The sequence below is a fragment of the Rousettus aegyptiacus genome, unplaced genomic scaffold (assembly GCF_014176215.1).
Source record: "Rousettus aegyptiacus isolate mRouAeg1 unplaced genomic scaffold, mRouAeg1.p scaffold_m13_p_1, whole genome shotgun sequence".
Classification (NCBI taxonomy): Eukaryota; Metazoa; Chordata; class Mammalia; order Chiroptera; family Pteropodidae; genus Rousettus; species Rousettus aegyptiacus.
The window spans coordinates 97,698,155-97,710,399 of record NW_023416284.1 but is presented as its reverse complement, the minus strand read 5'-3'; the positions used below and the strand labels follow the sequence as shown (position 1 = coordinate 97,710,399).

Sequence of the window (12,245 nt, the reverse complement as noted above, 5' to 3'; positions counted from 1 at the left end):
CCCCAACCCACCTCGACATCATCTCTTTGTTCTTCCACAAATGTGCGGGCACACCTGCTTCTTTTAGGAGCCCTGATGTGCTTCGCTGTCCCCTCTGTCTGGGGTGGACTTTCCTAGTATTTACTTGGCTCACTCCTTTACCTCCTCAGGCCTCCGATCAAACATTGCTTCCACAGAGAGACTTTCCCTGGCCATCCAGTTAAAATATGACACTCCCTACTTCCTATACTCCTTTATTCCTCTTATGGCATTTGTCATTGCCAGCGCCTCACCATTATGTAAGCTTCCGGAAGGCATAGGGCTTAGGGAAAAGGATTGCAAATTTGAACAGGAGGGTGCGGAGAAAGCCAGGGTCTGTGGGAGGTGAAGGGGGCAGTGCTATGGCTCCCTGGGGACCCGAACCAGTCAAGGAGGATGTTGCTGGCTCTTCATACTGATCCCTCTCCTTAGGACTCACTCAGCCAGGCCCTGTCCTGTGGAAGGTAGAAGGTGAGATGTCCTTTCCCCATAGTGGCCTTTGGGGCGCTCGCTACTGGCCTCAAGGGAGATGATCTATGCCCTGGCCCTGCCACCGACTACTTCCCCTCATCCCCTCTCAGGGCCTCTGGAGGTGAACAGATGTGGGACTGAAAAACGCCAAAACAAAACGGCCCAGGAGAAAGCCACCTCCACCAATAGAGAGTGCTCATACTCTCCCCGCCCCCGGTCCATCCTGTCTTCTCTCAGATGGCCTCCCTGTATGTGACACAGTTCCCCCTTCCTGCCTGCTGGAGAAAGCGTGGGCTGGCACAGAGAAGAGAGAAGGTAACAAGAGAAAGAACAGGCAGAGGAGAGATGAAACCAACACGCAGTGCCTTCAGAGCAGTGCTGAGCACAAAGACTCTGGCTCTGAGGTTGGAAACTTGTAGCTTCCCTTTTAGGAAGCTTCCTCCTTCGCAGGGGGTTGCAGGCTGGGTGAGCCAAGCCTCTGCTGCTACTCTCAGAACCCCAGTGCTCCAGATGTTCCAGGTGACCAGATGCATGAAGCCAAAGTCTTAATACCTTGGGTTGCAGTGTCTGGGCAACAGTACGGGGATGCTGCCGACCTTCTGGGATGCAATAAGCAGAAAACCTTCTTTGGACACTTCTGCCATTGAAAGACTCCTTAAGGCCTGGAGTTGGAATCTTGGTCTGTGGTGAGTCACCCGAGTATCAAACATGACATTAGCCCTTTAGGCATCTTGACAATCGGATGTAAAAATGCCACGCCTTCAGGAAAATCAAAGTGGGGTGTACCACCCAGCCTGTTACCCTTCGGGTTTTGAGGTTCCCCAGGTTGGGGTTTGTGGGCGGGGGGGGGGGGAGGTGGTGGCCCCATCCCAACAGTAGATCCAGCCTTTTTCACCTTTGTCCCTACTCCTCAGCCTGCACATCCAGGGCTCCCCTGGAGGCGAGCTGCTGCTTTGCCTGCTCAGAATTTCCCGAGCTTGCTGGAGGGAATCAAAGCCTTCTTGTAAAAACTAATGGGGACAGATTTCAGACTCTGAAAGAGTATTTTAAGCAAATGAATAAGAAAATACCAAGATGGGGGAACAAGCGAGAAGCATGAGAAGAACATCAAAGAAAGCTTCAGTCGGAGCACATGGGGATCAGAAGAATGAGGGGACAAGCAGACCAGTGCCTCAGGGAGAAGCCCACCTGGTCCCACTGGTGAAGCGCATTATGATGCCACTGGGAGGAGACTGATTAATTCACTTACTAACTCATTCATTCATTCATTCATTCATCCAACAAATAGTATTGAACACCTGCTGTTTGCTAGCAGGACAGGGCTACAGGGTTGAGAAAGACAGACATGTAGCTCACAGTTCAGTGGGACTGATTGCAGAAGACCCCATGTTTCCTTGCAAGTCTGTAGTTTCTATATATTCACCCCAAACTGCACACTGTCATGGCTGCTGCTTAAGGAACGGCACCAGTACAGCATGTGGGACAGTGCATGGTGGCCGCTGCCAGTAACAAACCCAGCATTCAGTTCTCTTTACAGAGCCTTTGGTCACCTCCATCAGGTCTTGAGTTAGAGAGCCTTAATTTAGATACCGTCCTACACATATACCCGGGATGAATGGACAGGCTGTGGCTATCGGACTGTTACGGCCCAGACGCTGATATCTAAAATGGATGAAATCAGGGAGAGAGCCTCAACCCACTCCCAGATACACACACATTCACACACACTGACGCACATCTACACATAGACACATATTTACACATAGACACCCACTTTCACACACAAACACGTGTTCTCTCTCGCCCTCTCGCTCTCTGTCTCACTCTCTTTCTCTCCTGCAAATGGCTATCTTAAACAGGCTCCTTCCTGTCTGGTGGTGCCGTAGACAGAGACAAGAGGCTTAGGGACCATCTGGTTAAGAGCTTGGCTCTCCGGAATCAGACAGCCCTAAATTCTGCTCCAGGACCTTCTGGTGCCAACTAGCTATGCATCCTCGGCTATTATTTCTGACCCTCAGGTACCTGTTCTAATAAATGAGGATGGCAATTCACTTACTTCACAGTGTCCTTGTAATATTTAAACAAGATAAATGAGATCATGTCTGCGAAGTGAGCACCTGTCTTTTCTGAGGGATAGTACCTCACTCTCCCCCTATGTATGTTGGGGTCTGAGTGGGTGGCAGAGCCCATCTGCCAGTACAGAAGACTCGGCTCTGCAGGTCAGACACACTACCCCAGGCTCTTGGGAACCTTAAATGTTATACCTGACTGCTGCAACAGATTTCAGAGACAGTGGTGGCTGTGCTGCCACTTTGTGCCAGTGTCTAGTGGCATCAGTGTGTCAGCTGTAAGCCGAGGGCCAGCCTGGCAATAATGGTGTCTGAACCTGGACCACTTAAATGGCATTGCTTTGGGTGTTATTCTTGAGCGTGTAGCCCCCAATCTGGTTTTTAGGGTTCTATGAGCTTTAGAGATTCTATGAGCAACCGAAGATATTTTTAGTAAATTCTTTGTTTAAATCTGCCAGAGCTGGTTTCTGTTGCTTGCATCTCAGAGTCCAGTCCGATAGCGTGTGTGAAGTGAAGTGTTGGCTCATTGCCCAGAACACAAGCAGGTGCTCAATAAATGTTAGCAATTGGAGATGACAGGACATAATTGAAGGGGCAGACAGTCCTCGAGGCAGAGCATCCAAGTCTCCCACCAACGGGGTACCAGGAGCCAGAGGGAGATGGAGCTACTTTTCCACTTCCCCTTGCTTCCTTGTCACTTGCTTTCTTTCAGCCCAGACACCAAGGGGCCAAGAAGTGAGAGGAGCAGCAAGAGTGGCGTGGACGCGTGTTCTCCACACAGTTTCCTGCAGGATCCGGCACCAACATGTTCCCTTTCATCTCCAGGCAGACAAGCCTATGTTCGTTGCCTGGCTTCATCATCTGGATCCTTGCTCAAACAAATCCTAGATCACGGAGCTTCAGAAAGGAAGCAGGGACATGAGGAGGCCCACGAAAGCAGGGGGCTCACAGGAGACTGTAGGATGAGACTGCCCTCTTCCCTGTCCCTTGCTCCCCTGGATGTATGAGCCCTTTCTTCAAAACCTCTCCTTCTCCGTATGATACTGGTGGCGGGGGAAGTGGGGGCGGCGGAGGGGGGTGGAACACACATGGTTGTACAGTTAGGGAACTGCACAGAGGCACCAGGCGAGGGTCTCAGTGGGGCTTCCTGGGATGTAGCAGGAGGAAGGAGCACCTTTTCTTTCCTCACCAGGGACTGCCCGTGGCCAAGCCAAGCCTGCAGAGCTACATTTGCCTGGAGGGCCACCCTTTTCTGATCACATAAAAGCCTTGCCTATGGTCTAGGGAGGCTTAAAGACTTTGCGTGCTATGTGCCCTTGAGTTGGCTCTGACTCCTGGTGACACTATGAATGAGTTGTGTCCACCCTGTCCTGTCCCCAACAGTCCTGCTCAGCTCCTGTAGACTCACTCTTATGGCTTCTTTTATGGAGTCAATCCACCTCATATTAGGTCTTTCTTTTTTTCCTGCTGCTTTCTATTTTTCTTGGGATTATTATTGTTTGAGACTTTACTACTATCATACTAACTTAATCTGGGTGGGGCAGGATCCTCTCATTTTCTGTTTCTCAGAAATGTGCCTTAATAATTTCCAGGGGGAAATTATTTTTTAATTTAGTTCCAAGTATACAGTACATTGGTTAGACATCTATATAGTTCATAAAATGATCCCCCCAATTGCACCTTCCCTCCTCTGACCCTCCATCTAGCCAACATATTAATGCTAACCTCATGCCCTATGCCGGGCTCCCCATCTCTGTGACCATCCATCAGCTACTAATTTTACTTCTTTAGCCCTTTACCCCATTCCCCCAGCCCCCCAATGCCCCTCCCCTCTGTCCAACACCAAATTGTCCACTATATTTGTGAATATGTTTTTGATTAGTTTGTTCATTTTATTCCTTAAATTCTACATATAAGTGAAATTATATAGTGTTTATCTTTCTCTGTCTGACTTAAATACCTGTTAGGTCCATAAAAGCAATATCTTTTTCCATCCCCTTCCTTTTCATACGTAGGGGTCTTGTTTTCTTATTCTTTAAGCCACTCCATCTTTTGGTTGGAGCACTTAATTTTTTTCTATTTAAGGTACCATTCTTTTTTTCTTTTTTTTTGTTTGTTTGTTTTTACACCTACAGCACCTGGTAATCCTAGGTGGCCTCCCATCCAAGTACTAACCAGGCCCAAACCTGCTTAGCTTCCGAGATCAGACAAAGTCGGGCACATTCAGGGTGGCATGGCCGTAGACTGTTACCATTCTTTATTCCTGTTTTCGATACATGGTTTTTCTTCTTAAAGAAGTCTCTCCAGCAATTCCTGTAATACTGGCTCAGTGGTGATAAATTCCTTCAGCTTATTTTTGCCTCGAAAGCTCTTTATCTGTCCTTCAACTCTAAATAATAGCTTTGCTGGATAAATTATCCTTGGTGGTATATCCTAGGTCTTCATCCTGTTGAATATTTTTTGCCGAACGCTTCTGTCCTACATAGTTTCTTTTGAGAAATCAGCTGCCATTTTCATGGGTTTTTCCTTATATGTAATTATTTGTTTTTCTCTTGCTGCTTTTAGGATTCTTTCTTTGTATTTAACCTTTGACATTTTAATTATGATGTGTATTGGTGTGGGCCTCTTTGGATCCCCGAGTTTTGGAATTCTCAGAGCTTCCTGGGGTTTTATGTCCATTTCCTTCATCAGGTTAGGGAAGTTTTTCATCATTATTTCTTCAAACAACTGTCCAACATCTTGATTTTCTTCAGTTACACCAATCAGACAAATATTTGGAACCTTAATAGTGTCCCATATTCTCCTTAAATCATCTTTATAGTCTTGACCTCTTTTTTCTTGCCGTTCTTGTCCCGACCCGCGGGACTTGTTATTTGGTGGGGGCGAGGGAGACCCAGCCTGTAAGGAAAAACGGGCGGAGAAAAAGGAGTGGAGGCAAGACAGTATTCTGATCAAGCCTCAAATTTTATTTTGCAAAGCAGCTATATTTATACAGCAAGAACAAAGGGGGGCAGGCAAAAGGGACTTGTCACAATGTAATTGGTCTTCGGCTAGTGCTGTGGGGAAGGGGCAGTGGAAGGAAAGAAGATGAAAGGGGGTACTGGTCATGTGCTGATTGGTCAAGCACAGGTGGTGTAAGATAAAGGGAGTTCTCAGAGTTCTCTGTACAAACAGAATGTCTGTGGTCGGCCAGTCTCTGGAATGTTGGTGTCACGGGCTGCTATTTGTCTTCTTTATCTTCTGTTCTTGTGAGGCCCAAGCCCAGCACGTTTTATCCTTAACCCTTAAGGGCCTGTTTAGGTTGTGGCGCCCCTAACACATTCTGATTGAGTGTCCTCATTGGCTTTCCTGTCCTCTAGGTAGGGCATTTGATTCTCTTCTTCCACTTTGTTTATTTCTTTGTTTATTCCATTTCATATACTTCTCATCTCAGATAATGTGTTCTCCATTTCAGACTGGTTCCCTTTTATAATTTCAATTTCTATTTTTATGGTTTTTTTTTTTATCTCTTTGTTGAAGTTTTCACTGAATTTACCTACACTTCCCAAAAGTTCATTGAAGATCGTTATAACCAGTGTTTTGAACTCTGCATCTGTTAGGTTACTTGACTCCATTATATCTGGATCTCTGTTCTCTTCTCTCACATGGTTTCTGCTTCTTTGTCTTCCCATTTTGGCTTCCTTTCCATGTCTGTTTCTATGTACTAAGCAAAGCTCCTAAGTTTCCCAGTCTTATTAGTGTGGATTTGTGAAGTAGGTGTCTAGTGGCACAGTCCTGAGAGGGGTTCAGCTGCAGACCAAACTTAGCCTAAGTCTCTGCCCCTCCAGGGCTATTTGTTAAGATTCAGCCAGCAATCCACAGATGCTGTGCTTATAGTTGCCTCAAATGGCTACATCAGAAATCAAAGCCAGCTGCCTCTACAAGTGTGAGTCTCAGCAAGGAGCACCTGACTTGCTGAGGATACATTTGGATGCGGCTTGGGTGGGGCCTGAGTTGGAGTAGGCAGGGTTTCAGGGAATCCTCTGGGCAGATTATCCAGTTTGATGACATCATGGCTATGGCGGTACTATGTCTGGCACACTGGTAGTGGGGGAGGGCTCAACAGAGAACAAGGGATACCGCTGGCACATCTGTACCCAGTGAGTCTCGCTTCAGCCCTCAGTCCAACAATGTCTCCCTGTAAGTCCCTGGTGCCCCCTGCATGCAGCCTAATTGGCACTGGTGCTCAGCATCACCAGGTCTGTCACTGAGAAAATATGCTCATGGACATGGCCCCTTTAAGAGGCGTCTGCCACTGCCGCTGCCTCTGTCTCAGCTGCTGGGGACTGGGCAGCCTCGTGTCCTTACCCCATCCTACCTTCTGCCATTTCAGGGTGTTTTTTTTGGACTTCTCCTTAGTTGTATGGCTTGTTTCTCTAGATCCCAGGTGGTTTTTCCTTGCACCTGCTCCCTGTTTACATCACAACTTTGATTTGGTCGCCAGAGGGATGAACAGAGCCTCTGTCATCTATGCCATTTTTTTCCTCCTGGTCTTCAGTTTTCTTATCTCTCAAGTCTGGGCATGTATTTCAACTCCTATCCTCCCTCTCGTAGATCCTTGTGTAGCTTCCAGTGACTAGTGGTGACACCATTTGTTCAACCATAGGGCCCTCCATGCTCCTTTGGACCTGTTTCTGCTTGGTAAAATGATGGGGAACAGTTTGTGTCCCTGTGTGGGGTACCCTTCTCTTCCCCAGGTCCTTGGCCAATACACTCTAAAGTACTAGGGAGGTGCAGTAATCATGATATAGTAAAGGTAGACAGGGCCTGCATGGAGCAAGGATCACACCCTTGAGTATCTTCTCCCAAGTGGGAACTGGGCAGACCCTGGGCCTTTGAGAATTTTTAGTGTCCTAATGACAGATGTCTTTTCATAAAGGGTCAGAGCAGTGGAGGTGGGAAGAAAAAAGGTTGCTCCTCCATTCAACACAGTAGCTGTCCACTCTGTCCATAGGATACAAGCTCTGTGAATTACATCTTCATGGGAAGTTGCTCCACGTGCTGGCTACCTCTCTCAGAGGCCTTTCTTTCTTCAGTCTCCTGTCTTCCTCTTGAGGTGGTCTCTGCTTTCAAGCCCCCAGGCCATTTCCCCACTTCCTCCATAAGAACTACCCCCTTTCTCCCAGAGGGAACAGGCTCCCCATCCCCAGCCTCAGTCCCCCTTCTGTCTGGCCACCCCACCCCCATACACACTTCAGAGCAGCTTTTGTGCCTAGGCTGTGGTGATTCAGAGCATGGAGGGTGGTCTCTTGTTCAGTGAGAGGTGAAATGGCTTTTAAAATCCATACATCTTCACATCCTTTCCCCCCCACCTTACAACTTAGTAATCAACTGAGTTTCTGTTCTTTAGAGTTTTCTGCTATATAGCTTTTGTTGCTCATATCCCCAAAATATGCTTTAACATATTTCTCTGTCCTCTGTAATTCCTGCAAATTAGAAGCTGGATCCACAGGCTTGAGCTGATTCAAGTTTCTCTCTCACTGGGTCAGTTTTACTAGCGAGAGCTATGGCTGATTTCCTCACTAGCCGCCCCAAAATACAAACACAGCTCATATGAGTCGAGGCTATTTCTCCTGGCCATGTGACCTGAACTCTGCTTCTTATGACCCACGGACACTGTGTCCTGGTGCTGAGGAGCAGTTGACACTTTCACTAGCCTGACTGTCATCACACAGGTCACCTGTGGCTGCCAGTGGCTCTCCTGTCTCCTGACAAGCAGCTGCCACAATTTCAGGCCCTGATGACTTTCACAACCCCTTGCTGACACAGAGGGGTCAGGGATCTTAGTTTAGTCTCATCGTTCTAGAAACTTGTCTTTTTCCTCTCACCCGTAAAACAGGCTCCTTCTCTTAATGGCACGTCCTTCTTCCTTCCATTTTCTCCATTTCCAACTCATCTGACTGCCTGAGAAGGTGCAGGGAGGGGATGAGAGGGAACATGCAGGAGACCTTTGCCGGACAGTGGGGCCAAGCTCTCCAAACAGAGGGAAGAGTAGAGCCAAGGGCACAGGAGCCACAGCCTTTCAGGCTTCCTCTGCTCAGAACACAAGGGAGGTCGAGACTGTGTGGATGGGGGATGGTGAGGGCTGAAAAACACCTTGACCAAAGTGTTTATTCATTATAATCATGGGGATTGGGACCAAACATGATTAAATATTACCTGTCCTTGGACCTAAACTGAACCCCACTTGGATTATGTGATGTTCTACTTGGAAGTAGAGTAAAAGCCACCATGACATTTTATTAAACCATTTATTTGTTCGAGTCAGGATTTGGAAAGGGTCCATACATTCCGAGTGAATGATTCTTTTAAGTCTTTATTAATCTGTAGGTCCTCCTCTCTCTCTTTTTTTCCCTTGTAACTTGGTGATGAAATTGGGTTGTTTGTTCTGTGCAGTTTTTCACTGTCTGGCTTTTACTGATTGTGTCCCCTTGGAATCTTTTAACGTGTTTCTCCATTTTCTGTCCTGCCAATTGGCAGTTGAATCCACAGGCCTGAGCAACTTTAGGCACGCCTCTCACATCCCCACATCTCTCTCTCTTTGTTTGCCTTTGACAAGACTACCTCACGGGTGGTGTATTCATCCACCAGAAGGCACAAATTCTGATTGTCTTTCTTTTTGTGATTTTAGTGGCCCAATGAACGATATCTGAATCCATTCATTCACAGAAGTTGCAAAGGAGCTATTTTAATTTTATTGTTTTTTCTTTATTAACCGTGTTCTTTATTTCTTAGCTGGACTATATCTGTAAAGAGAAACTTTCTCAGATCTACTCTCTGGTCTCAGTGGAAAGTATGTGTATAGAAAACCTCCATGCCTTCTTCCTCAGCCAGCACACTCAGCTTTCCAGCCAAGGTGCCGGGTTAAGAAAGAACCTACAGCAGGAAAAAGACTCAAAGTCATCTAGCTCGCACCACCTCCCACCTCCAATCTCAGAGCAGAAATCGGCAACCTCCTCCATGTCAATCTAATTGAATCTGAACAGAAACCATCTTTGGCTTGAATCTTGCTCTCAGGGCTCCTCTAGTCTGATTTTAAAAACAGTAGTGTGCTTCCTTGTCACCATGGTGAATCATTCTCATGGGGGTCTGTCTGCCTCCCTGGGATGGCGATATTATCTTTACACTCAACCCCATTCCTCCACTCTGATAAATACCAGGAACATGCAACATGTAAGCATCCAAATTTGGAGGTAATGATGCAGGACAGGGAGAATCCCTCTGAGTGGAGACTCAAGTCCTGCACTGACAAAGAGTGAGGGTCCTTGACAAGAAAGAATTCAAGCACACACCAGAGTTAGAGACCAAAGGAAAGTTTATTAGAAAAGAAATAATGCTCTATAGACAGAGTGAGGTCTTCCCTCAGAGACAGAGAATGAGAGATCCTTGAGTGTTCAGGGAATTCAGTTTACATGTGATTCTTAGTTTCTGTGAATTACAGTTTAACGACTTCGTTTCTCTATTTTTATTTGATGGCATGGATATGCAGCATGAAAGGCATGCTAGCAATCTCAGCTTTTATTCTGTAGGTTCCCCCATGATCTGGTCATAGGGAATGAATGGTCGGGTTTATTTTCTGCAGTGTATGACTTAAAGACTCTGTTTTCCTGTTTTCTTTCTGGTATGGGTAAATAGTTTGTTAGAGATCCCAGCAGGAATCTTCCTTTGTTCTGTAGGTTCCTTGAGAGCTGGCCGTAGTGTTAGGTAGCTAGTCAGACATGAGCAACAGGGAGAACAAAGAGATAGGGGCCCAGCCTAGAGACCACCCAAAGAACATCCAAATGGTAGTAGAATTCTGGGTATGCACATGCTCACTAGGCGAAGAGTTATATAGCAGCCAGGAGTCAATCAAAATAACGTCACTTGCCAATCACCTAGTAATACCTTTGGAACTACCCATCACGGCCCAAATATAATGCAGGCATTCCCACTTCTGGGCCCTTTTATGCCCTCTTTTTGTTGTGGTGGTCATTATTACAACATTCTGTTGCAGCTCTCATCACTGAAACCATGTGCCTCCTTGGGGTATTCTTTGTCTTTCTAAAATATACTTTTACTAAATCTTTCTAAGTCTCACTGACCTGTGATACTTTACTGCATCGATGAGGAAGAACCGAGGAAAAATGCTAACTGCCCTTCTGTGCCGCCATTATCCCTCTCCCTCCCCCTGCTGTTGGGGTGACAGTTAACTCTGATGGGCCCCAACAGTAACAATAGGGCTTATCAGCACATTGTATGCTCTGAATACAACTTGGTTTGATATTTCGCTCTCATGCCTCTTCCTTGTGTTAGTACTGAAAAAGAAGAGGTCATGAGATTATGCCATCAAAAAGAAAATTACTTTATGTTAGATTTTAAACATTCATTTTCTTAACATTCCTTCTTCATCCCCATTGAAAGCCCCAACTTCTGAATACTTTTTGAAATGACTTGTCCTTTCCTCTCCCAGATTCTCCGTCTCTGGCCCTTGCTGTCCTGTTTCCAAAGAAGCCCAAACTTGTGAGCAGGTGTTATCTCCCTCTCAGAGCCATTCCTTTCACAGCCAATCAGAAGAGTCTCTTCAACAACCATCTGCCTGCAGGGAAATTATGTTCTTCCAGCTGCTGGGATTAAGTGGCTCTAGTCAGTTGAGGTTTTAAATAACTTTATATTTCTCTGTTTTAATAATAATGGAGAAACCAAAGCTCAGCTACCTGACTAGACCAGTGCAAGGTTTCAGAGGTAATAAGGCCTAAAGTTGTGATTCAAATACATACCTTTAATGTGCAAAACCCAAACATGAGTCCCGGTCCTCCATGCTTATCCACCCATCACAATAGTTGGTACCTTTCTGCTAGATGAGAGCAGCTACACAGTCCACCCAAGAACTTTCAAAGAAGGACAGGTTTACCTAATGGGAATCAGAGGCTCTCTTTTTTTTTTTTTTTTTCCGCAGTTAAGCAGGACTTTCTAGGAGAGCTTTTAAAAGCAAGCTACTTGGGGCAGAGTGTGGTGTCATTGAAAAGTGAAGAGTGCAAACTCCAGAGTCACACAGTTTCCATTCCAATACCAGTCTACCAGTTATGAGCTGCATGATCAAGGGCACAGATGTTGCTCAGCCTATCCATGCTGAGTCCTTACAGAGCAACAGAGGTAGTAATAGTGCCTATCCCATAGGGTTGCTCTGAGGTAATGGTTTAAAAGTTTGCAACTTTGGCATCACTTGGGAGTTTGTTAGATATGGAAATGCTCAGGCCGCTCTCAGACCTACTGAGTCAGAAACTGGCAGAGCTCAGCCCCAGTCTGTGTTGTTACCCTCTAGGCAATGCTGATGTATAGTAAAGTTTGAGAAGCACTGTGAAGGTCTTGGAATAACAACTGGGACAAAGTAAGTGCTCAATGAATGTTAACTGCTTATTATTATTATTAATTATTATTATTAGCCAAGGAATTCATAATCCCAGGGTTTTGAGTGGAGAATTTTAGCTCAGTTCCATTTTCACGTGCAGTTAAGTGTCCTGGGTCACTGTGGACTAGTCTGTCTTGTGTCGACCACTGCAGAATTTTCAGTCCAAATAGCAGTGCTCTAGATATAGCCTGGGCTTGATGATTATTTGCTGTATGAATGTGGCACCTCTCATCTCACTCCATCTAATCTATTAGTCTGGC

General features: G+C 46.1%; 1 pseudogene; it reads right to left on the bottom strand.

Moving 5' to 3' along the window:
* Positions 1-4,684: 4,684 nt before the first annotated feature.
* LOC118607380 lies at positions 4,685-4,803 on the bottom strand (annotated as a pseudogene).
* Positions 4,804-12,245: the final 7,442 nt, after the last annotated feature.